General features: G+C 40.8%; 1 protein-coding gene and 1 long non-coding RNA gene across 10 annotated transcripts in view; one reads left to right on the forward strand and one right to left on the reverse strand.

The window, feature by feature from the left end:
* NIPBL (NIPBL cohesin loading factor) overlaps positions 1 to 16,274 on the reverse strand; it is a 129,168-nt gene extending 112,894 nt beyond the window's left edge. Inside the window, exons 1-2 of one of the 7 annotated variants that reach the window (XM_083402579.1) lie at positions 16,066 to 16,274; positions 15,092 to 15,187 (exon numbers count right to left, since the gene is read on the reverse strand). The gene's annotated coding sequence lies outside the window, so the exon portion shown is untranslated. Of the gene's footprint in view, positions 1 to 10,031; positions 12,047 to 15,091; positions 15,188 to 16,065 lie in introns of those variants that run through there. The other 6 variants (XM_083402581.1, XM_083402580.1, XM_083402578.1 and 3 more) reach the window with 6 other exon arrangements.
* On the forward strand, positions 11,593 to 25,087 carry LOC310659586. 3 transcript variants are annotated; one of them, XR_014502830.1, is made up of 4 exons: positions 16,354 to 17,040; positions 17,704 to 17,914; positions 20,204 to 20,427; positions 23,664 to 25,087. It is a non-coding gene; the product is annotated as an uncharacterized lncRNA (long non-coding RNA). The 3 variants fall into 3 exon arrangements; XR_014502829.1 differs by lacking the exons at positions 16,354 to 17,040; positions 17,704 to 17,914 and adding an exon at positions 11,593 to 11,720; XR_014502831.1 differs by lacking the exon at positions 17,704 to 17,914.
* The last annotated feature ends 1,946 nt before the right edge of the window (positions 25,088 to 27,033 follow it).

Genomic DNA, 27,033 nt, shown 5'->3' on the forward strand with positions numbered 1-27,033 from the left:
TTATACAGAGCAACTAGGGACCATGTAAAGCTCAGAAAATAATTAGCCTGGAAACATTCACCTTATTGTAATCTAAGTAAACACAAATTCAACATTTTTTCATCTTCTTTCTCATATTAGAATGCAAAGAATTGCACCTTTGATTTAAGGTATTTTTAGTAAGAAAATTGTTTCCAGACGTCACAGTTGTTCAGAAACTCAAACATGTGATAGTAACAAAAGCATGTAGTACAACCCAGGACCAATAGGCAATGGACCTTGCTGGCCATTGTTAATTCTCAGAAAGTTGTTCCCATAACTGAAATAAGAGTACTCATCAACTTCATGGGACTGCCAAGAACATTTCAAAACTTTGTAAAAATGTCAAAAATGTCAATATAAATAAAAGTTCAATTTCTCTCAAATTGTATGACCCCTAACAAGATTTGGGATTGAAAAAAACCATGCATGAAACCATGCAGTAAGTATCTTGTTGCATCTACCATGTTCATTAATGCACATGCAATCTGATGTTTCATACAGCTAAAGTTTTAATCTAGCTATACCAGTTTCTGAAGAGAATTCCACAATTCTTATAGTGCACATTTCCTACTTTAATTACAGCTAAAGGCACAGAAGAGGCTGGTAACAAACAAAAACTACTGTATCAAAAGAGGACAAAATAAACTAGAGCAAGTAAGGTTATGAAGCAGTTCTTGGATACCTTAGAAAGAAGTGCAACAAAAAGACATACCAGTTTAACTGTACTGTAGTATATACCACCACATAAGCCTGTCTACTTACTCACTTAACAGGTATTGCAGGAGGGTATTTATTTATACGTATGCTCACTTTCTGCAGAAAATTCTATTTATAAAGAGTTTCCTAGTAAATTAAAAATTCACTTCAAAAGGTTCACTGTTATCATAACAGATATTTTAGAGCAGGGGTAGCTAAACTTTTTGGCTCTAGGATCATTATCACCCTCAGCCAATACAGTGGTACCTCGGGTTAAGTACTTAATTCGTTCTGGAGGTCCGTTCTTAACCTGAAACTGTTCTTAACCTGAAGCACCACTTTAACTAGTGGGGCCTCCTGGTGCTGCCGCACCGCCAGAGCACGATTTATGTTCTCATCCTGAAGCAAAGTTCTTAACCCGATGTACTATTTCTGGGTTAGCGGAGTCTGTAACCTGAAGCATATGTAACCCAAGGTACCACTGTACACGCTTGCAGCTGCATGCTAGTCCTGCACAGTCTCCCCTCCTCAGATACATGCGGATCAGCTGGATGGGTTAATGCCCCTCCCTGCATTTCAAGTGATCAGTCTGATGACCAGGAAGGGGATGATTTGCCCCCTCAGAATGCTGGGCTGTCTGGAGAGTTTTTGCAATCCATTGCTGCCTCTACTTTAATTTTTTTTATCTGCTGATAAAATCAGTGCAGTTGGAGGTGAGGGGGGGAGTGTGCTAAGGAGTTGACTCTTTAGCAACCCATTTTTAAACACCACATCATGATTCCTCTAATGTGTTCTTGTATTGACATTTATCCTTGTGAAAATATTTAGTTATAATGGGAGGTGGAAAGAAAAGTTAAGATGGTTAACAGCATATAGTAACATAGATAAAGTGATATGTCTTGGCCATTGATTAAGTAAATTTAGAACCACATAGCTTCTTCTGTACCTATGCAAGCAGAAACATTTTTTCTGATTGAAAAATTTTAGTAGTTTTTTAAGTACCTTGAGAGGCAATAGCTAACCTGCCTCCAACACAAGAGTTCAAAAACTTACGCATACCTGAAAAACTGTCTCACCACTTTTTGCCTCTGTGCTAGATCTAGGTCACTATGGTGTTCTTTGCATGAAACATACCAAGTCTGAAGCAATTCCATAGAGTTTACTTTGCAGTAAATAATTTTACTATTCATATCCCAGTGACTTCGTAAGAATCCTGCTCAGACAAAAATCTGTCTAGTCCAGCATCCTATTTCCCATGGTGGCCAACCGCAATACTGCTGAGAAGCCCACATGCAAAACATGAAGGAAATAAACCTCTCTTGCAATTGTTTCAGAAGTCCAACAGGTTAGACTGTAATCTGTCCCCACAACTTTGACAGGTGGGATTATTTTTACATCAGATGATTGACAGGAAGGTTCTGCTAGAACTCTAGTGGAATGATAGCCCATCATCTTGGAAGGATTCCTGCCAGGCACATTCTTCTCATCTGTGTGCATGCACATATATGTATGGTAAGAAAGGACAGTATATTGTCCCTACAAAAAGTTATTAATTTTAATGTAAGTAGCTTTAACTAGAAGAAGAAGAAGAAGAAGAGTTTGGATTTGATATCCCGCCTTTCACTCCCTTCAAGGAGTCTCAAAGCGGCTAACATTCTCCTTTCCCTTCCTCCCCCACAACAAACACTCTGTGAGGTGAGTGGGGCTGAGAGACTTCAAAGAAGTGTGACTGGCCCAAGGTCACCCAGCAGCTGCATGTGGAGGAGCGGGGACTCAAACCCGGTTACCCAGATTACGAGACTACCGCTCTTAACCACTACACCACACTGGCTCTCTGGGAAAGCTTGGTATCATTTTATTAGTGCTTTGACATGCAGCCTTGCATAGGTGTTAGTAAGATAGAATAACAATTCCTTTAAATTTTCCCCTCTCCTTGAAAAGCAGTCATGGTCTGGTTAGAGAGGAAAGGCTTGATCTGGAAGAGGTAGGCAGGAAAAAGACCTGTTGCCTGGCAGAGTCAGGACAAGGACCTATCTGGAACAGAACCAGAAAGCATCACTTAGCCATGCAAGCACTCTTGTTCTGTGCCTTTCTAGCTAGGGTATGCTGGTTAAAAAAAAGGGGGGGGTCAGACATAATACGAAACCAATGTTAAAACAAGCCATAGGTTAGGGTGCAACAACGGAATGTGCAGTCGCACTTTTTAAATAACAATACAAAGTTGAAAATGAATGAACCTCAACTAAAATATGTTCACTTTTCACATGGGCTAGTCCTTCCCCCATCCACCTCACTAATATTCTTAAGATGGTCTCTGCTCCAGTCTTCAGAGAGAAGCTGGAAGTAGGGAAGCTGTTTTAAGTGTGGAAGCACTCTGCAGTTTTAATCTGAAATCTTAGGAGCAGTACTGTGCCCAGAGGTCAGAAACTGCTCGCGCTAATGAAATTCCCTGTCGCAAAATGTGCCTAGAACAATGGGAGTTTCGAATACTGAGAACATCCTCTTTAGCGTATGTAACCTAAAGCATATGTACCCCTTCTTTGTGTGCCTCCTCCACAAAATGTGCTGAGGGTGGCCACACAAGAATAGGCCTTTTCTGCAGTGGCTCCCCGTTTGTGGAATGCTCTCTCCAGGGAGATTCAGCTGGTGTCTTCATTATATACCTTTAGCTACCAGGGGAAAAACATTCCTCTTCAACCAGGCCTTTGGCTGATTGACATCTGATGACCTTTCAAATGTGTTGTGGAAGGGAGGATTCTTGATTTGTTGTTGCTCTTATTTTTACTATGCATTTTGTGGTTTTAATATTGTAACTTTATGTTGTGAAGCACCCTGAAATCTATGGATGAGGGTTGGCATACAAATTTAATAAATAAATATATATATATATTAATGCACACAAGCAACTGAAAACAAAAGATACTATTCACATACATAAGCAATTATGGGCACACAAAGTATTCCAGTTTTTCCATCCAATCAGCTAGAGCTTTACTTGAGAGGCACCCCTTACTATCAAGGACAGCTTTTTGAATGATCCAAGGACTGCAGTGGAAATTGGAGGGAGTGGTTCAAAAGGCCCACTGGATGTGTTTTTGTTTTAAAATGAAGTTATTCAGCATTGCACAAAAGCTGCATTGTAAGCATAAGAGTAGATAACATTAATCTGCATGAAATGCTTTTGAGCTAGTTTAAAGTACTACAACACATTACTTATTATTTAAAGCTAATGTCTAGTCTTGGTAGTGTGCAAAAACTGATACTGAACTGGAACTAAACCAGAACATTAGAAAAGATGGGTCAAACCAAAGAGTAGCGAAACCTATTTTCCCCCAAGGTTCAACTCCTGGGTGAAAGCTGATCATTTGAATCTCCCCCACTGTGGGGTGTTTTCAGACACTGCTCACATTTCAAACACTACTACATGGCAGCATTTTCAGAGGCTCCACACAGTGAATAGCTGAATAGTGGTTTTGACTGAAGCATGTGTCAGTAATGAGAAGCATGAACTAATCCAATACCTGCTGCTACCAAGTACTGCTTCTCCTTCACTCCACACGTTCAGTATAGTTGCATCAGACTGCAGAAGGAGTTGTATTTCAATTTGCCATTCATTGTAGATGGCCATGGGAAGGGCTTCAGCATTTCCCTCTTTTTAAGAATTGTACAGTATTATGATTCTATTGTTCTGCTCAATCCCAATCTCCCTCCCCACCCACTAACATTGCCAAGTTGAAAACTCACTGAATATTGTTGTGCTTTTACCTTCTGGACAGTCAACACAATACTGCTGCCTCAAGACTCTGCTGTGTGCCCAAGGTGTTATGCTAAAGAGGTAGGTTGTCACAAGTTAACCATGCCATCAGTCAAGCCCAGAAGGCATTTAAAAAGCCAGGTAAGGCCACTGTTGTCAACATTTCTGCCATACTGGTATAGAAAAGACAGACACATGCTGTGTTTCCTACAGACAAACAGTATGATGCTATCATGGATCTTAGCTTATGGGTGTTCTGGTTCAGAACCAGATGGAAGAGAGAGCAAAAAGGAAAACACAGCAGGGGGCGTGGACAAGTTGCTGCCATTTTAAGTTGAAAGTATGGCTCTTCCTACTTTTCACCTCCTCTAAAGAGCTGTAAACCCTTGAGAAAAGGGTAAAAAAAGTGCACACAGCCTCAAAGGAGAGTATTTAATTTAGGGCTGCATGCAGAGCCAGCAGTAGTGCTTGGCCAACTGCACATACAGTTCAGATGCTCCTCAAGGGACAACTACTACCCACTCCAGGAGGCCAGGCTTGCAAACTGTTGGTCTACAACTCAAATTCCCAAACATCCCATGCCCCAAAAAGTATTTATACCATCTGCACAGTTTTCCACTAGCCTGCTGAAGCTGCATAAGGAGAAGTCCTGAGTGGCATACTACCCTCCTATGATAGAGCAGTGACTGCCTCCTCCATAGCCTAGCCCTAGCTCTTTTTTCATTTCTTGGCTCCAATGCTAGATGACAGTGATATCAACAGTCATTCAAAAGTAAGGCTGAATAAGAATATATAGATATAAACACCCAAAATTTAAAGCACTGTTATAGAATGGTTATGAAGAAGAAGAAGAGTTTGGATTTGATATCCCGCTTTATCACTACCCAAAGGAGTCTCAAAGCAGCTAGCATTCTCCTTTCCCTTCCTCCCCCACAACAAACACTCTGTGAGGTGATTGGGGCTGAGAGACGTCAGAGAAGTGTGACTAGCCCAAGGTCACCCAGCAGCTGCACGTGGAGGAGCTGAGACGCGAACCCAGTTCCCCAGATTACGAGTCTACTGCTCTTAACCACTACACCACACTGGCTCTCATTAATTACTAAAGCTAATCATTAGAAACTATTTAAAAATAAATAAACTATAACCTGCCTTGCAAGCTGTTTTTGACCAAAAGGCAACTCATTAATATTTTTTATAAATAAGTAAAATAAATTCCAGAAGGTGATCAGGCAGGGGAGCTCTGTAAACCAGAAGTTAGTTTCTTCATTTTGCTTTCAGGCAGTGACAGACAGGCTAGTAAAACTTTTGCTGAGTACTGCACTAGCAACTTGTGTCATTTCCAAGCCTGGTGAAATGCCTAATTTTTCAATAGCTACATCTGGGAAAACAAAATAGTAAGTCTGAAAAATCTAAAACCAAGAATGATATGAAGAAAACTACCACACTCAACTCATTTGAAAAATTATTATTATTCCCAAACTTCAGCAATATTTAGCAGTCAATGCAAATTTAAGCCCCAAGCTTTCAGCAGGGCTAAAAAGTTCCTAAGCTAATGCAAACTTGCAGCAGAATGGAATTATGCTAACTGGATGCTTTTGAAGGCAAAAGAGGGTGAGATTATTTTTGCTAATTCCCCCTGCAGTCATCTGTACCTTCAAAACATCTGTTCTGGAAGGTCAGGAGACTCCCTGGGAAAATGAAGTGATGGTGGCTGGTGGGGTGGGTGGGTGGGTGGGAAATGGGCAAAGATCACCTCCCCTCTTCCTCTAACAGAAGACTTTCAGATAATGGAAGAGCAATTCTGCATCCAACCCATGCAATTTCCCCAGCCCTGTCCACAGTCATATATACAAATGCCTTACAATGGAAAACTCCAATTCTGACTTGAAAACATGGAAGCAAGTCACACCAGTTCCAATGGAACCTATTTCTAAGCAGATCTGTTCAGAACCAATGCTTAAGAAGCATTTCGAAGAATCACTAACTTGCATACTTAAGTCCAGTCAAGACTTCTATACTGCAAAGTACAGTATAACACTAAATTACTAATCTCTAAAAATGCCAATGTAGGTTAATGAAATAATTTCATTCACAGTAAATTATTCACCCTACTCAGCATTAACTAGTTTCATCATATGTATAAAGTATACAAGATGTGAATGGGCACATCTTATTGCCCATTTAGGATTAGAAGTGCATTGTCCTGGGCACCAGATACAATAAAGGGGCATTGTCCTTGACCTAGATTGAGTGCATATATGGCATTGATTCCACACTTAATCCATGCAGTTAGAATGTATGTCATTTCAACAAAGTAAATAGGGAGCAAAAGTGTGTGGGCATAAGGTAGTGCCAGAATGTGTAGCTCCAATGTTAGAATAAAGGTTTAAACTAATTTGTTAACTTTTTTCTTAAATTAAAACTATTAAAAATAGAATATATGTAATACTCTGCTAAAATGCAGTTACCTGTGACACAATTTAAAGTTTTACATACCATTTAAATGCATCCCTATATGTGCAGTTTTCAAAAAACACATTCACCATTCCCAAATGCTTAGAGAAATTGGGGGGGGAGGAGAGAGCAGTGTCTTTTTGATAAAATGTAAGGCTTACACAAGTAAAATCCTATTCACAACCCAGTATATGAACCATCTCCTTTTCATTAATTTTAACAGAACTGAATCAGTTTCAATTTAAGATTATAGATTTGCAAAATTAGATATGTTTTATACTTTGCTAAAACAAAGTACAGTAAGTGTTTTAGCACTTATTTTATTTTATGAACTTTTCATTAAAAAAACTATTCAAGAACTAAAAAAATGGAAAGTGTACATCATATATAAATTTTTAGGAAGCAAGAAACAAAGATTTGCTTATTAGCCAAGGCATCCTAATCACACATATTTAACCAAGAAATTCAATGAAGAAATAATTGTTCAGTATTTATAGAGACTATTTTAAGTTTTGCTTTCGTAGATTTTCACGGGTACAAGAATGCAGGTTTTGGTGTCCTCGGGTGTCTTCCCGTGTAAAAGTTGGGGTGTCTAGGCGAAACGTCGCCTAGACACCCCAACTTTTACACGGGAAGACACCCGAGGACACCAAAACCTGTATTTTAAGTTTTCTGTCCACTGCTTGGCATTTTTTAAAAAGCTGGAGACTTTGTAATCTCATATAAATAAAAATAAAAATATGGTCAAATAATACTACAAATCATAGAATACATGTAGAAAAAGTCTGCTGAATTTTCCATATTCCATATATTACATGATCACCTTCAAAACACACAAAATCTTTGAATAAAGTGAAAGACAGCAGTAGGAGAATGTGTGGCTATAGGAAATTAGTTCATAATTAAATCTTGAACTAAAATAAATAAGTTGCTGGAATTATACAAAATGTGATCAGAAACATCTCGCAATTTAAGCAAAATCATATTGTGTGTAACTTAAGTGACAAAAGAATTATCAGATCTAGTGTCGCTTTCTGATGATGAAAAACAGTCAAGTACAACTATTTTCCATACAGTCCTTTCTTTCCTGTAAACTAGACCTATGCCTCTACATACACCACAGCTTAGGGAAAACAAAGATTCAGTTACACACACGGGCACAATTAGAAACGACATGTCTCGCTCAGCAATTCATAAAGTTCAGAAATAAAAGCTGCTTTTTCAAACTGAAAATGGTTCCTCTCCCGTGCATATAGGCCTGAGGCCCTGTTGCAAACAGTGTCTAACAGGCCCAGGCAGCACAAAGACAGGAATGGCAGATTAGTGGGAGGGAGGGAGGCCAGGTTTGGGGCTCAGCAGGATCTTCAAGCTTTTTAAAATTCAAACTGCTGCCTGACCAATACAAATCACGGACACATTGCTGACTACTACACAGATTCACAGCATTAAAAACACGCCTTCTGTGTGACAGCTATATTAACGTCACTATATTAACATGTATGAGGAGCCATAAGTGCACAATAGTACTCTATGAACAACAACAAAAGTTACTTTACTTATGAGAAGCACTAAATAACAGCTAACTTCCAATACAAATACAACACTTACAACATCATGAAAGCTAGCACTATGAAATGTTGCTATGCTCTAACCATCATTGAAAGACATCATTTGGCAACTAGCAATATAAAAATAGCTATCACAACCAGATGAAATGCAGTTCTTCATAGCTATGCGGAACAATTCCATTCTATTAAAACAACATTTATAAATCTATAATTTCCAAAATATTCTATATGTATCTTTTAAAATACTACATATGCTACCATTTAATGTTAGGAGGCTTAACAAACTTTCAGATAAGTGACAGAGGCATCACCAAATTACACAAACAGCCTGGACGCAATCAATACCTATGGATTTGAAATTGATCTACTTTCGTTTTTAAAATATTAAAACTTCAGTCTAATTCTGCACAATCTTGACCCATTTCTCAGCCCAATCCTAAAAATGTTTACTCAGAAGTATGCTGCATTGACTTCAGTGGCACTTCCTTCAACATGTATGTTTTAGGACCGCAGGCTTAACTACAATTGATGAGATTCCAAATTTAAGGTTTTTGGCCTTTACAGTGGCAATCAACCACATAGATGTTTAGGCATCCGTCGTTGCAAAGTATCAACGTTTTAGTTCCCATGGAGCAACAACAGCTAACTATTTATCTTTTTATGGAAAGCGAGATGGAAAAAAGGGAAATAAAGGTGGCATACGCTGCAGCCAGTGTACGTTGAGAGTTGGGCAGGTGTTTGCGTTCTGTCAGTCATCCAGAAAGGGCTACCTTTATTTTATCAACGCAGTAGTAGTAGCAGCAGTAGTAGTAGTGCACGCATTCGAAAGGCCTTGCACAGAGCCAGCGACAATTAATCACCTCTCCAGCCAAACAAATTTACCGTGTACACTCCAACTATCTGAACCGTCGGGATTGAGCAAGGAAGGTTCGAAGGAAACATAGTTGCTGCCAACCACACACAGGGAGCGCGTGGGAGCGCCCGTCTCTCTCTCTCTCCGCCACCCCGCGCGATTTGGCTGGGACCTTTTCTTTCCCCTCCTTCCTCCCTCAGCTCAGCCCGCCGGTGTGAAGTTGTAAATATGGCATAGGTTCGGTGCCCCGGCCTCTGCTCCAACTGTATTGTTTCCTCCTCCCCGCTCTTGCTCTCGGGCGCCGAGGCCTGTCACACAGGAGCCACCTCGCCTCTCTAATCCCCGAGCTGGAGTGAACGCGCTGGCCGCTGGGCCTGCGCCCTCCTCCGGGCTTGGGCTCCTCCAGCAGCTCGGCAGAAACCATTCTCTCCTCCGCCAAACCCCGGGAGGAGGCGGAGGCGGGGAGAAACGTGAAAACACCCCCCACCCCTCGGCTGCCACTCATTATTTCTCTTCCCCTCACCCCCGCCGCCCCACTCCTCTCCTTTTTCCCACACCGGCCGAAAAGGCTAATTCCCCTGACTGGGCCGCCTCGCCTAAGAGGAGGCCCAGCTCGCGGCTACCCTTTCGCGGAGGAGGAGGAAGAGGAGAAACCTGAAAGGGGGGGAAGAGGGGGGGCTTTTACCTGAGCAAAACACCGTCTGAAGCCAACCGAAATCCAAGCGGTGGCGGGGGGGGGAAGGAGGAAGGAGAAAAATCCGCCCCCCTCCCTCCTCAGAGGATCCGCCGCTGGGCCGCCGCGGAGCGAGAGGAGGAGGGGAGATAATATAACAACAATAATCCGGGCCGGGAGGGGGGCTGGCTCCTCTTCCGTCTCCTCCTCAGTGCAGCGAACATGTAGAGCCGGGGACGGGCGGGAGCGGCCGAAGCGAATCCCTTAAGTCGCCGCCGCCGTCGTCGTCTTTGCCGTCCTCCCCGCTGCCGCCGCCGCCGTCCTCCTCTTCTTCTTCTTCTTCTTCTTCCTCCTCCTCCTCCTCTTCTTCTTCTTCTTCCTTCCCCTCCTTGCCGTCGTCCTCCCACCAAGCCCGATTCACGCCGCCAACATCCACACGGGCCGGGGCCGAGCCGGATTCGATAAACACCTCACGCACCGAACGACCGACCGACCGACCGACCAACCCCGGGAGGGGAGGGAGGAGAGGAGCGAGCGAGCGGGAGGGAGGGGGGAGGGAGGAGGGGGAATCTCCTCTGCCGCGGCTTGTTCCTTCTCTTCCGCCGCCGTCACCACCGCCGCCGCCTCTCCGCCTCCTCTGTGTACGCGGGCGGGTGGGGCGGGGCAGGGAGGGGACTGCTTAGGCCACGGTGAGTCGGTACCGGGGAGGGAGGAGATGGGGAGGGAGGAGAGAGAGAAGAGAGAGAGGGGAAAAGGAGCCTGCGTGAATGTGAGCGTCGGTCTCGCTCCCTCTCAGAACAAAATGCCGACCGGAAGTGCAGCTGTAGGAATGACTCCCTCCACCGGCGCCAAACACCAACAACCTCCCCTTTTTCTCTCTCCCTCTCCTTCTTCTGTTGCTGCTTCTGTTTCGCTTGCTCACTGCTTTCCTGCCTCCCTAAGCCGAGAGATCCATCCATGCACTCGCTGGGGAGGCTCTTCAGTCTGCGTCGCCGCGCAGACAGCTGATGGCAGCTCCGAGTTGCGTATATGGGTGCTTTGCTTTTCTCTTTTTATCCGTTTTTCTTTCTTTCTTTCCCCCACTCCTCTGTTTTGCTGTATGTATATACGGAAGGCTGGAGTTTGCAAATAAAGGCCTGATGTTACGAGGAGAAGATCTACGAACTGTCAAGATGAGGCACACGACTGAAATACTTAAGCAAAATAAATTGTCCATTTTTTCTATCTTTTAAAAATGATAAAAGCCACATGAAGAGGATTGAAAATACGAAGAACTCCCAAGGAAGAGGATGAGTGGAAATTTAGAAAAGGGGGGTGGGGGAATACCTGCTGCATTCTTTCATATCCAGATGGAATATTGGAAGCTTGTTTCCGTTTACGCCTGGTTTTCTTTTATTAAATTTCTCGTTCGTGCGTGCATGTGTGCTTTTATAAGGTGTTGATTCTGATCGCCATATCGTCGGATTTGAAGTTCTCACTGTTGAAAATTCTGGTTTCCAGATGGGCATGCTTTTCCAAAACCGTGTTTTCTGAAATAGCGTTGAGAGGGGAATCCGTGATATTGAAATGAAGGCTCCTTCGCTGGAAAATTGAGATGGTTGTTGACAGATTTCTTGCAAATAGTGTAATAATGGGTTGAGAAAGCAGCCTTGGAAGAAGGGGACATTGACGGACTTGAAAGCCTATCTATTTTCTCTTCAGGTAAATTGTTTTAGTTTGTGAGATTATGGAATAGGAACGAAGTGGAATTCATATAAATTGGCTCAATTGCCTGCTTTTTTTTCCAGTGCTTTGGAGCTCTCAACCCCCCCCCCCCAATATAATCAAGGTGCTAATTTTTAAATACAGTATTTCTACTTGAGTCAGTTTTCCATAATGCTCAGAGCTCAACCTCATGTAGTTGTTTGAATGCAGTAATCCAGGGCCAGCCTCTGCCAGAAATTAGGCACTATGGCCCTGTTTCAAAAGAGCACATACAAACAAGATGTTCTTGTGTGTAGATGGGTATAGTTTTAAGGGTATAGTTTTACGTATATGCATATTGTGCTATAGGAATATGATTTTAGCTACTTGTAACATTCTGGCTTGTAAGTCTTTGAATATAAGGAAATAAATATACATATACTCCAGATTTAAAGACCTAGAATGCTGCTACAGTTAGTCATGACTAATGCCATACACACTTACCTGGGAATGATTCCCACTGAACACAGTAGGACTTCCTGACTAAATATGTGTAGGATCATATAGGACATTCAAGTCAAAGCAATGAAAATTCAGTTTCATTTGTTTCAAAGAGATTTAGTAAAGACAAAATTAGACATATTTGCCAGGTAGTGACCAAAACGTGTTAGGTATCATTTATCCTGAAAAATAATTGCACAGTTTGTAGAGAAGAGACACTAACTTTTTAAAATTGTATGTGTTTTCAAGTATTATTACAGGTAGTAGGTCCTAGATACCAAAGCAGTAGTATACCCACAAGCAGATTGTTTCGATGCAGAAACTTAGGGGTAGCACATTTCTCCATTAACTAAAAGTGTCATTAAATTCTTCATTTACTATATGTTTAGGAATTATGGTATGGTGATTTTTTTTGTTAAAAAATCCAGAATACTTGACTTGTATAAAATATAGGTTGAAATGTTATGAATTTAATTTCTTCACATAAGATGTATTCTGAGAAAAATGTTGGTAAAAAGTATTTGCAGGCAATTTAAAGTATGTTGCAAAAAAAGCATAAGAATTAATCTCATATTTCATCTGTAAATTATTTACAAGCTAAATACTTGTTTGGTCATAAACTGTATGTAGTTGTGCTCTTAAATTTAAATTTAGGGTGTTACTTAAATAAACCTAAGTAAATTAATGGACCTAACTTAGTCATATTCATTAATTTCAGTGGGTCTACTCTGAGTAGTACCACCCTTTACAGGTTTTCATTCAGTCAGGTCTATACATTAAAACATAGTTTGAAGACTATAACAAAACAAGTTTAGTTAAATGTGGTTTTCTCAGATATTGAAATATTAATATATTTTAATAAGACAGGTCCAAAGAATATCTGCTCAGATACACTTTGCCTTGTGCAGTCAGGATTTCCTTTTTAAAATGTAGACTGTTCATACTAAGTATAAATGTAAAGAGCCAAATTGTGCCCTCCTGTGGAAAAAGCACAAAAAGCCCAGAAAACTTTTGAGTTATTTCTAGGCAACCTTAGCAGGAAATTCCCTTATTTGCAAACCTGCATTCTGAAAATGAATCCAGAAACAGACACTAACATATCCATGCTGCCCTGTAATTAATACAGAAATCAGCACTACTCTGAAAGTTTAGATGCAGGGTGAACAACATAAATACTGTACTGAGCATCATATATAATATCATGAGTTGCAGAGTTACAGCCTATTTACAAAGTTGTTTCTGAATGTATTAAGCATATTATTTCCATCAAGAGCATACCTGGTGACCAAAGCTCCTAGACCTGTTATACCTTTTGCATAATTTAATATAATAATTTCAATAAACAATTTTTCTATTGAAATTGATACTTCTAAAGGTAAAGGACCACTGGACGGTTAAGTCCAGTCAAATTTGACTATGGGGTGTGGCGCTCATCTTGCTTCAGGCCGAGGTAGCTGGCATTTGTCCACAGACAGCATTAAGGGTCATGTGGCCTGCATGACTATACCACTTCTGGCACAGCGGGACACTGTAACGAGTGCCAGAGTGCACAGAAATGTTGCTTACCATCCCGCTGCAGCGGTTCCTATTTATCTACCCACATTGGTATGCTTTTGAACTGCTAAGGTTGGCAGGAGCTGGGACAGAGCAACAAGAGCAAACCCCGTCACTTGGATTCAAACCACCAAGTGGGTGGTGCTGTGGTCTAAACCAGGGGTCAGCAAGGTTTATCTTGCCTGGGCCGGATCTGTTCGGCAGAGATCCCTCCATGGGCTGGATCGTGGGCCCTCCCCCCGCACAATTTTCGGCATCTGTGTCTGCGCAGATGCGATTTTGAACGTCTGCGCTTGCGCAGGTGTGATTTCCGGCACCGCAGAAGCGGGTCCCCATGCCACACTGCACCAGTTTATCGCAGCACGCGAGCGGGCAGCTCTGTTTGTGGGCTGGTTGAACGACCTCTGCGGGCTGCTTCCAGCCCATGGGCCTTAGGTTGCTGACCCCTGGTCTAAACTACTGAGGCTTTTGTTACTTCTAGATGTCGGAAACATTACACCAGACGTATCAGTAGTACAAAATGAGTAATACCCTCGCTAAGAGAGTGTTGAGTTGGAATACCAAAATCTGGGTTCAAATTCTTACTTGACTCTGAAATTCACAGTATAGCCTTGGGCAAGTTAACCAAGCCTAGCTTGCAAGAAGCCCAAATAATAGTCTTTTACTTTAAAGGCAAAGACTCAGGCAACAGCATTCATGAACACAAATAGCTTTTTAGACTGGAATATAATCTGGAATTGAAGATGATTAATTTGCATTTGTATAGCATTTTGCAATTTAGGAAATACTTGGGTTAATGAAATAATTTAAAGTAATAAGAACTGAGTGTTATCTAAGATAGTTTCATAGTTACTTTGTGTAGATATGTCAAAATATTCATGCAGCAGAGCAGAAAAATATTCATTTTTTTGCATTTTTCACACATTCTTCTATTTGTCATGGTGTAATGTTTTTAGAATACAATAGCTCTCTTTGGACATTTAATTTCCCCACACAATTAATATCAAATGAGAAAGAGTAGGACTCTATCATGTCCTTGGGTCTGGGCCTACTTTACCACCCTCCATGCCCGGGGGGGGGGGTGACACCTTCTCCTGAATTCATGCAACTGGAAAAGGACAATTGAAATTATCAAGCGGCTGGAGCAATTCCCCTGTGTTCAAAACATCATTTTGGGCTTTTTTTCATTTGAAAGGGAAGGGTTATTAGGAGCCATTATATTATGCATACTATGGAGAAAGTGAATTTTTTCTCTCTTTCTCATAATACTTGGGGCCATCCTATGAAGCTGAATGTTGGAAGTTTCAGACAGAAAAGCATTTGTATTTTCTTACCTTTTCTTGCTTCCTCCTTACCTTGTCATAAATTTGTGATTCTTTATTCTTCCACAAAAATGATGCACTGCAAATCCATGTTTTAAGTAATAATACCTAAAATAGAACGTTTAAAAGTTTTAATATGCGATAACAGTGCTTATAACCTATAATTTCCCTTTAACAATGAAAAGCCAGTCACCAATTGCTAATGATGGTGAGATATTAGTCATTCTCCGAGTAGATGTACTGAAATAGAGTCCAGTAACTTGTCCATTCATTTCAGTGAGTCTATTCTGCATCTAGGACCTTTAAATTTTTTATCTGAGAAAAATTCTAGATTGCATAATATCATAAAAAAATAAGCAGCATTCAAATATACGATAAAACAACATACAAACATTAAAATCCTGAATTGATTTAAGTCTGAAATTCTATATACACTTGCTTGATGGTAAGCTCCATTGAATTTAATGGTTCTTAATGGGTCTTACTTCTGAGTAGACATGCATAGCACTACATTATTAAAGTTTTCAGCCATTCTGGAAGCATATAAACAAAAGGCCCATCATTAGGTAAACCCATATGATCCAGCCAAACATCTCCTCAGAGTACCTTTAAAAAAAATCCAAAATATTTAAATCCTATAGAACTTAGCAAGGATTAAGAGAACAACTGCCCCATAGGACTTCAGAGAACTAATTTCACGTGATTAATCTTTTTTTAAAAAACAACAACACCACAACTATGTGTTTTACTCAGTTTATATTAGGTGTGTTTAGAAATTACTCTCTCCTCACCTGCTCATTGCCATCAATTACTCAGAAGGTAATCCTTGTCTCTCATATGGGCTGAATAATGCTTGCTCATTAAATACACTTCAAAACCACCTTTTAATTACAAATACGCAAAGCAGTGAACAACATTTAAGCAAATGTGTCTCTTGATATTTCCCTTTTTTTATCTCATTATCATGAAGAAAATCTGGAAATTACCCTTGCTTGAATTGGGGGGGGGGGGGAGAGAGAATAGTGATATTGATGTCAAATGGTGCTCCCAACAGACCTTACAATATGCTATATCCTCAAAATAATTAAGAGAGACTCATAAAGTCTCCTAAGATATAGCTATGAAGCCCTGTAAGATTTCCAGAGTGGCCCTTTGACTTGAAGAAATCCTTCACCTTTTTATTCCCCTCAGACAACAGACTAGCCCACTAAACAACTTTTAGGAAAGAGTCCATATTTGCCCTCAAATATTTACCTCAGGTTTGACCGTTTTATTTCATAGATGTATACTTTAACATTTTTACAATGATATTATGGATTCATTTATAACATTTTAAAAAAAGAAATATCAAAATTAATGGATAACAATAAGTCACCTTCCTTTTTTATCTGGGTAATGGTACGGTCCAGTGAAGTTTCTCTCAGGAGTATGAAGAGAAATGATTCTGTTTCTACTGTTGTGCCAAAGCATACAGAACCCAAGAATCAGACAGATAGATCACACTTAATATGAGATTTTAAAGAAATTATTGGCTTTTAAAGATTCTCATAATCTTTTAAACATTAATTTGTGTATTCAGAAATATATGTCACTCCATGATGCAATTTTTAAAAAAACAGAACTGCTATTAAAAAATAAATAAACCCAAAAAACCATAAGAACATAAAGAATGTGATTTGTAATTTAAACACATACACATCCTTTTTCATGTAATATATGCAGTTCTAGACATTAATGTTCATTAATGCTTTATGCACTCTAGTGTTTTGAAAAACATTTTTCATGCTTTTTGTCTAATATCACCACTGGGACACATTTTCCTGAGGCAGACAGTGCTTTATATCTCCCATTAAGTAAGTTTCAGTTCTTTAAAAAGTAAATTAAGAAAATAGGATGAAAAGCCTAGTGCCCAGTAATTCATATCAGACATACAACCTGATCCTATGCTTGTTTACTCAAAAGTAAGTACCACTAAGAAATGGAGCTTGCTCTCAAGTCAGGTTCAACTCATTAGCCACACTTGGCTAACAGTCAGTCCCACTGAACATGATGGGACTTTTTAATCTGAGAAAGACAGAGGATTGAGCCGTTAGGCTATATTCCATGAATCGTGTACCTGTAACTTCAAATCACTGAAGGGGAAACTGTAGATATTTGTGTAAAACTGACCCGTTTAATTATAATAAAAGATGAGAGGTGTTTGGTAACACCTGAGCACATGGCATATGAACAGCCGCAGCTGATGGGGTGGGGGGAAACTCAAATCTTTTGACATCCCTTTGGATGTTATAAATAACTACAAATATGTGGGGGGGGGGTTAACATGTATTACAGATGGAATAATTCATTTTCATCTTACTTTCCTCAGAGTTTTTTATTTATTTATCCCCCATTTTATTAATTAGTTTTCACGTCTCACTTTTCCTGGTAGGAGCTCAAGACAGTGTTGAGGGTCGCCCCCCCCCCCCATTATCCTCATAATAACCCTGTGAGGTAGGTTAGGCTGAGAAATAGTGAATGGCCAAGGACACCTAGTGAGCTTCATGGCTGAGGGGGGATTTGAACGGGGGTCTCCTGAGCCGTAGTCTGACACTCTAACCACTATACTATCCTGACTCTTTTAGAATAGTCTTTTAAAAATTGAATGCTGAATCTTAAAAAAAAAAAATACTGAAGTTTTTTGGCCAGCAACAGCATCTACAAGCCCAGCATTGGTGTTCAGCATACGGGGGCAATTGCTACCAGCCACACACTCTAGCAGGGGATAGCTGAGCTGATGCTTTGCCTGGACGTCTGTCACCATCCCCAGCCATCACTTGGCAGCGATTCCACCAGGTGTGCTTACCTGCCAGGGTATCACTGTAATGGCCTGGGAGCAAAAGGGATACTTAGCTCAGGTGGGTGCCTGGCAGCTGCCAACAGTGCTGTGGAAGATAAAATGTGTCAGCTACAAGCTGCTAATCAGTGGTCACTTGTCTCCTAGCTCTTTACATCACTGTCAACAGGTAAGCCTACCTGACTGTTTACTTGTTTAAGAGAGGGGAAGTCTGGCAGTACCACCATTGTGGGGGGTTACCAATAGAAACACATCCAGGGTTCCTAAAACCTGGGGCAGGGCCTAAACATCTCTCATCAAAGGTTACTAGTATGGCTTAATTATACTTTATACTCTTTCCAATGTCCAAATGTTTGACAAACCCCTCCAACAAGGTCTCATCATTAAGGCTGCAATCTGAACCATGTCTGCTCAGAAGTAAGTCCAATTGAATTCAGTAGGGCTTATTCATGGGTAAGTGGACTTTGAATTGCAGTCTAAACTGCCAACAGTCCGTATATAGGTGATACAATCTAATGAAAACGTTATACAGTATGTGGCCGCTTCTAACTGAAGCAATGACCACAGTGATGGATGGGGAGCATGAAGGGTAGAGAAAGTAGAGTTTTGCGAAAGGGGGTTGAAATGGAAGAGGGAGCACATCATTTGTTGTTTTGTGAAGTATCTAACCTGCCATTACAATATGAAAAATAATCAGTGCTAGTAGGAGTTGTTTGGAATGTTAAATCCTTAACTGTCCTGATAAAGGAGATCCACAGGTGCAAATGAGCAGTGAGAGCAAGTGACAGACAAACTGGCTTAAAAAAGAAAACCCCACATATGCTTTTATACCATTCTATAATGTTTCATGGGGACGCAGGTGGCGCTGCGGGTTAAACCACAGAGCCTAGCGACGGGGTGAGCTCCCGTTGCTCAGTCCCTGCTCCTGCCAACCTAGCAGTTGGAAAGCACATCAAAGTGCAAGTAGATTAAATAGGTACCGCTCCGGCGGGAAGGTAAACGGCGTTTCCGTGTGCTGCTCTGGTTTGCCAGAAGCGGCTTAGTCATGCTGGCCATATGACCCGGAAGCTGTACACCGGCTCCCTCAGCCAGTAAAGCGAGATGAGCGCCGCAACCCCAGAGTCGGCCACGACTGGACCTAATGGTCAGGGGTCCCTTTACCTTTTTATAATGTTTCATAGGTCTTCTGCTTTGGCTGTTTTTTTGAGGGGGGGTTGGTACTGATTGTTTTTCTTCAACCATTTGATTTACCATGTGATATGTGCATAATATGGAAACTGACAAGTACAGCTTTTGAAAGCTGAGGCAGTGGGTTTGACAGACAGTGCCAGTGAGCAGCTTCAGAGCATAACAGCTCCCAGCTATAACGTTAAACAGATAAAGATGCTATCAGCACTCATGATTCTGTTTTACCTGAAGATACATAACATACTGAATTGTAAAAAAGTTTTGCTCACCTGCAGGATTTCCAATTTCCTGCACTACTCAGGGAAAGGGGTATTGGAAAGGGAGTATTAGAAGTGTTGGGCCACCCTACGTCCTGTGCTGTCCGAGGGGAAAGTGTTCCTAGCAAACACAGTGTACCCCTATGCTCAGTCTACTCTTTCACTTTAAATAAGTCATTGCTACAAGAAAAAAGTGGAGAGTGTATATACCAGGCTACCCCTTATGAATCAGCCTAAACTCTCCCCTGGGGTCTCCCTGAAGCCTCTCAAGGGAACACAAGGTATGGTTTCCAGGCATGAGAGTGCTTACAGCAAGCTGAGACTACCTAAGTTTATGAAACAAGATAAAAGTTTATTAGAATCATAGAGTCGGAAGGAAACCTGAGGATCATTTAGTCCAACATCTGCAATGCAGGAATATGCAGCTGTCCCATATGAGGATCGAACCTGCAACTTTGGCGTTGTCACCACCACACTCGAACAACTGAGCTATCTAGGCTGATGATGGAAAATAGTTTTAAGATGGAAAATGGTTTTAAAAGTTACGGAAGTTATAGAAAAGCAATATATTCCCATTTGGATCAAAATAAAAAACTAAAGTAGATTAAAACACCTTCCATGGGTGAATTGTTTCATACTCTATTCTTAAAAAAACTCTCTAAGTAGGTCAGTTATCCCCATATTGCAGATGCAGAGGCTGAGAGGTTGTGGTTTGCCTAATGTAGCCTAGTGAGTTTAAGGCCAAGGTGAAATTTGAAGCAGGGGACCTAAGTTCATTGTTCATATTCTTAGCTGCAATGGTTCACCAGCTCAGTGCTATATTTATACCTTTCTTCTGATTAGGGAAATCTCCGTTCTATGATGGGAAACATTGATTGCAAATATATCAGCACTTCTGCTAGCTTTGTAGTGACACCAGCCTTCTAGAGAGAACATTTGCATTCATCAAATAATCTTGATAACTATACAAGAACCAACTTGGATGAAGCGGATAAAGTGTTGGGCAAGAGTGGGTGAGACCCACATTCAAGTCCCTGCTTAGTCACAAAGCCACCGCATAGCCTTGGGTAAGTCATGACCTCTTTCCCTAACCTACCACACAAAATTGTTGTGGAGATAAAATGAGATAATGCCATACATGCCAACTGCAGGGGGGTAGAGGCAGAAATGTCAAATAAATAAAGCAAAACCACCGGTGTAGAAAGACAAGCCGTGGCATTTTCAGAGTACTGCAACCTTTGCAAGTCATAGGACAGGACTAGTCCTCACTGCAAGAAGTGAGGTTACAGGGAACCAGGCAGAGTGCCTTCTTGGTAGTGGCGCCCGCCCTGTGGAATGCCCTCCCATAAGGAAATTAACAACTATCTGACTTTTGGAAGACATCTGAAGGCAGCCCTGTTTAGGGAAGTTTTTAATGTTTGACCTTTTAGTGTGTTTTTAATATCCTGTTGGAAGCTGCCCAGAGTGGCTGGGGAAACCCAGCCAGATGGGCAGGGTATAAATAATAAAATTATTATTATTATTCCTGCTCCACTCCAAAAAGTGATTTGAAAATGTTCAAAGGAACTTAAGATAGCTCCCATAGACATCAATGGAGAAATCAATGACTTTAATGTAGTACCTGCCCTAAAAAAACATAAAAATGGAGGAAGAAACCCAAGTCAACAAGGACTGAGAATGCTCACTAGACACTAAATACATACTTTGGGGTCAGTTGGGGGGGGGGCAGGAAACTGGAAGGAAGAATGGAATGGCTGAAACCATGAACAGAAGCTCTCCATACTGCATAATTTTGTTGCTGGGTCCTGCTTGCAGAAGCCCTATATGTGGCGTAGCATTCTAGAACACATTCTAGAATAGGGGTAGCCAACATTTTGTCTTCCAGATGTTGTTGGACTACAACTCTTTTCATCCCTGACCCATTGGCTATGCTGGCTGGGGCTGATGGGAGTTGTAATAGAACAATATCTGGAGAGCATTACATCGCTATCCTGTTCTAGAGTGCCAGTGAAGCCACAAAGGTTTAGGTAATTGCTCATCCTCAAAATGGACTCTTGAGCACTATAATGTGTCCAGTGTTTTCTCAATATAAGACATTGTAGGATATGGGTGGGGAATTTACAGCTCAACAGATATTGCTGGACTACAACTCCCATCATCCCTGAACATGCTGGCTGGAGCTGATGGGAACTGAAATCAGTGACATGTCCCCCTTCCCTGGTCATAGAGGAAGTTCAGTTATGGTGAATAAGATGTCTTTCTGACATTGCTGTATTTTCACACTAAGAACCTCCTGAGAAGATCCCAGGGAATCCCAGGGTTCTTAGGAACAGTTTGAAAACCACCAATTTAAGACACTGGAGAATACAATTACTGGATCAGTGATTTTTTTCACTATTCACTCAGATTGTTTATGCTCTTCCTTCCATAGCATGTTATCAAAGAGTGTGTCATCAAAAGCATATAATCTGAATGTGTATGTTGCTGAATATCATACATACAGAAAGCCATGGATTCCAAGTGTATTAATTATAAATGCTAGGAATCTATACCTATTTGCCACTAGATCCACTGAATTATAGCAAAACTCATTAACTCAATGTCTAATGAAATCAGTATGGGTTCTCCTTGCAGCCATATTCCAACATAGTATCTGATAATCTGTGAGGTTGGCAACATACTTCTGAATAAAAGTTTTAATACTGAGAGAGGCAAAAAGGTGACAAGAATTTGAGCTTTTACACAATTTAAATATTATTCTGTACTTCTCATTAATTCCAATGAGGTTTAAATAATGGTTCAATGGTACATTTAAGTACTGGTCTGGCAGTACATCTTTATAATTACATATTGTGATTAATAGCTGTTTCTATTATACATCATATTATTTTAAGGAATAGCCATGTCTGTTGAAAGTAGATAAAATGTTGACAAAAGTACTTTAAATAGTAATAGCCCTTTAGTGACTTCCTTCAGCAGTAATTTTTATTTATTCAGAAAGTACAGTGTATAAATAAGGCATATAAGAAACTGAGGACTATTTTAAAAGCCTTGTAAAAGTGCTCACGTTACAGCAACAATTATTATTCCCCCAGAAACACTAGTTTACGGCATATGGAAAATTGTTTCTTCTTCTACAAATAAGTTTTTATTAATTTTCCAATATTCCCCCCAATGACAGCCAAATTATAACAATATCAATTAATTTGGAAAATTGTTTCTTAACCAGGTGTTTTATAGTTAACAAGACAAACAGGTATCTAGATATCATTACTGTCTGAGAGGTACAGGTAGCAGTTGTGGCAAGGAGTGCATTCTACCTTCTCAGGCTTGTATATCAGCCATAGCTGTCAACGTTTTACTTTTTTAAAGGGAAATTCCCTTATTCATAATAGGATTCCTTGCAAGAAAAGGGACAAGTTGACAGCTATGACAGCTGTGGCCCTATCTGGAACATCATGGCCTAGCTTTGGTTGCTTCAGTGCTCGGGGGTTGGGGGTGGTGGCAGTCTCTCAAAGATGATTCAGAAACTTAATGCAAAACACAGCCACCTGGGTGTCAGGGCTTGAGTCAACAGGAAGCAGGAACTCAGGTTGGAGCGCTGTTCCAGGACTGCCTCCATCTGGGAGGGGGGGTCTCCATGCCTTGTGCTTGCCCATGGTGGGGCTTTACTTCCAGCTGTTCACCAGCACCCGGGCTCTCGTCATTAACTTTTAATTCTTAAATAGTTTGCGCCCTGCATCTGTGTGATCCTGCTGGCAATCTAAGATCTGTGTCTGAAGTCCTATTTCTGTGCCAGCCAGTGAAATTGGTTAGGAATGCAAATGGTCTTCTCATTCAGGCATTGCCCAGATGTAGATGCCTTAGCTTTAATAAGCCTGCCTTCAGAACCTGTCCTAAAGAATGTGTGTTCTAGAACCATGTGAAAGCATTCTGACAGCCTGTCCTAATGCTGATTCCTTACCTTGCACCATGCGACGAGAAGCTGGAAATTACCCAAGCATATAACATTGCCAAAATCATAGTTCAAATAATTTAACTTACATGTGTAGCTGTAACTGTATAGGAAATGTAATCCTTCCTTCAATGAAATATTAATTTTGCTAGCATATTCACACATTTTATGCTGGCCTCGGGAGAAAGGATAATCAATATTATAAGTGTTACATTTTCTGTTCTAAAATTTGAAAAGACAAACAACAGCACACACTAAAAAACAATGACAGTGTCACTGCAAATATTTCACTTGAATGGTATTGACTAGGACAAGCCTTTTAAAATGTTATTTATTGATTTTTTGCAGATAACATAGTTATATGAACACAGCCTCAGTTCAGCACTCATGGAGGGTTGACAAATGCAACAGATACATCATGTGAGGCTATAGCTTTGTTCAGTTGTTAGTAGAGGTGATGTGTGCAATTCAAGCAGGAGTGATCACCAAAAGCTGCTACAAGCAGGATTGGTGCAAGGACAGCCCTGCTCACAGCCTGTTTCAAGCAGGGTTGTGCTTGCTTTAGTCCAGCAAGCCACTATCCCTCTGCCAACAACTTAGATATGAGACAGCAGAAGATGTCACTGGAGAATGCTCACGAACTCCTACTTCCTTTCTTTTTCCACAGTGAGCTTGGATGAGCAGCATTAGATTCCTCAGATTCATTTCTCATTATAGGGCATGCCTTGCCATTACAAATGGACATGAATACACTGCAGACATGTGTTTTGCCACGCTGGTGGTGCATGTTGCTGCCCCTACCCAATTTTAATTAAGCAGCAACATAAAAAGTTTACCCACATTTTAATTTGTAAGGAAAAGACGAATGTTTTCAACTTCAATGTTCTATCCTATCTTGCTTTTAGGTTATATATGTTTGTAAACATACATATTTGATGATAGAATTGCCTTCAAAAATACATAAATTGGTCTGGTCTAGATTTGTTTTCTTTTATTAACTTGCCAGGTAGCTTTATTCTCTTCTGTTTAGGAACTTCATACCTGCAGCAAAAGCTAAAAGCCCCGTATATAAAGGGGAAAAGAATGCTGTAATCTGTGTCCAAAGCTAGCATTGTTTGTACATGAAATCAATTCTCAAGAGAGACATTGATAGATCAGTATGTCACAGCTTTGTGTAAACAAAGTCATGTGAATTTGAATGCTTAATAGAGACCAGAAGAGAATAGTATATCTGATAATATGAACAAAGCAAAGTTCTATTTGGCTGTGCAAATAATGCAAGACATTTGTAGAGCTAATAGTCTCAAGAGTCAGCAAGTAGAAAAGGACGTTGAATTAAAAGTGTACATAAGGGCACTGAATTAAGCTAGAATCCACACGATAACTTGTCTGACATACAATGTAGAGCATACATTCTATATTAACAGTCTGCACTAATCTATAAATGGGTTATTTGGTTATTGGGGTGCTGAGAAACTATTGTTGTTACAGTTCTATTATCACCTCCTGCAGACTTTGATTTCTTCATTCTATTGCTCTTGGTAGCATAGTAGCTCATTATTACTATCCCCCCACCCTGAAGCATTATGTCACCAATTAGATTCTAAAAACTCAGTGATGGACAATATCATTCCAGAAGAAACAAGAAACATTTCTTGCCTTGTTGTTATATTGAGCGTTGGTTTTAATCTCACACTTCTTTTGGAGGCATTCATACCTCACCTCCATTTTTTTAAATGTCTTTTTTATTAAAGATTTCTTGGTTTACGAAAGTATGTGCAATGTCTCTTTTTTTCCAAGTTGCATTTTCTACAGGTCAGATTCATTTGTTGAGACATTAGTGTTACATTAGGAAGAAAAAGGGGGGAAGAGGTGGAGGGGCCATGGTAGGTTGGGGTGGGGTCTGGTGGCGATGTTTCTATTTTACTTAATGTGTGGAGTTTTGTGTCAGCGTCGCTTGTGCAGGTGCTCTGCAGCAGGGGGTTAGATCATGGGTTGGCAAGCTAAGGCCCAGGAGCTGGAGCTGGCCCAATTGCCTTGTGGATCTGGCCCACGGATGGTCCGGAAATTGCTGCGTGGATCAGCGTGGGGATTCTGATCATTCGGGATGCGCCATTACCCCCCCCCTCACACACACACCATAGCGGCGCCTCCTCCCTCCCTCCTGGCTTCTCCCTGCCCTGCCTAGAGGAGGAAGGGGGCTGGGCTTTGTTGAACCGCAATTGGTTAAGCACCATTTTAAGCAGCCCTTTACGGAGACAGCCCTTTCGCACCACTCATCATCTCACCGCCACCAGCCCCTGCCACTCGCAAGGCACAGGTAAGCAGTCACCGGGGCTCGTCTGGTGCTGTGAAGAAGGGAGGGGAGAGTCGGTTGGGGGGGGATTTCCCCAAAAAAATTATTCCAGCCCCCCACAAGGTCTGAGGGACAGTGGACCGGCCCCCTGCAGAAAAAGTTTGCTGACCTCTGGGTTAGAAAAGTAGATTATCAGCAATATACATCATTCTTCATGTACTACATGTGTGTGCTCACATGATGCAATAGTGGTAGCTACAAGAGAGATAGAGATTATTTACAAATCACAATTGGATACAGTTCAATATCTAGACAATATAATAGGGGATATGACAAACTTTGTAATTATTATTTCAAAATCTGATTACCTTTATCCAGTTATTAAATGAGCTGAAATCTATATCTGAACTCTATATACATGGAAGCTGGCTTCCATGTGCCTTTTCCCATCCGGATAGGAAACTGCATGCACAAATGTATCCTATGTGCATGATTCCCCTGCCACAATTCAAAATTGGGGTTGCATAGTAGGAGAAGCCACCTTCTGTAAAAAGCTCCCTGCCTGCAGCCCTTGTCACTCCACCTTTAGCCTGCTGAAAAGTTGTCAAATTTCTACTCCTGTGATGCAGGAGGTATTATTTGGTTTTTGCTTTTATTTTAAGTTTATATACTGTGATCTTTCTATGTGAACTGCCCTGAAACCTCAGGGTTTAGGGCAGTATAATAATAATAATAATAATAATAATAATAATAATACACATTATCTTACTCAACAGCTTTCTGATCATTAGCACAAGAGAGAGATTTTGAAATGAAGAAACATTGGTTCCCAAGGATATCCATTTTAGCTGGACCATAGGACCAGGCTGCCCAAGATCATGTTTGGTGAATATTAACACTTGCTGATATCTTGCATGGGACTGAGTACCCCAACAAAAATATATATCTCAGTGTGAAACCATGGGAGTTTTGCAGCTGGGTCTCTGGTTTTGCACCTGCAGTTAATTGTGCCCATATTCTTGTGCCTACAACCCATTTTTGGTCTGAGCATCTGTTCCTTTTGTGTTTATTTGCACTTCAGCGATGCAGGCTTAATTTCTCCCATTTTTATTTCCTAACATGCTAATGCTTGGTTTGTTTTTCGCTTAATGCTTTCTCTGTGGGCATTACAGAATTGTGTTAAGGATGTAATTTACTGTTTTGTATGTACTGGATGCTTCCTGCACATTGCCACAGCTGAGTAGATACAGTTAGGGTGACATATCAACTGTGGAAATAACATGGATCAGAAGTAGCAACTATGGAAATAACATGTTCTTTTCACACATGCTCCATCAGCTGTAGCTTTTGACTTCCACTGGCAAAGCACAAATGCCTTCATATCATGCATTCCTCTATAATTTAGAAAATTAAATGTTGGCA

Source organism: Podarcis tiliguerta (genome assembly GCF_965153285.1).
Source record: "Podarcis tiliguerta genome assembly, chromosome: 11".
NCBI classification, from domain to species: Eukaryota; Metazoa; Chordata; class Lepidosauria; order Squamata; family Lacertidae; genus Podarcis; species Podarcis tiliguerta.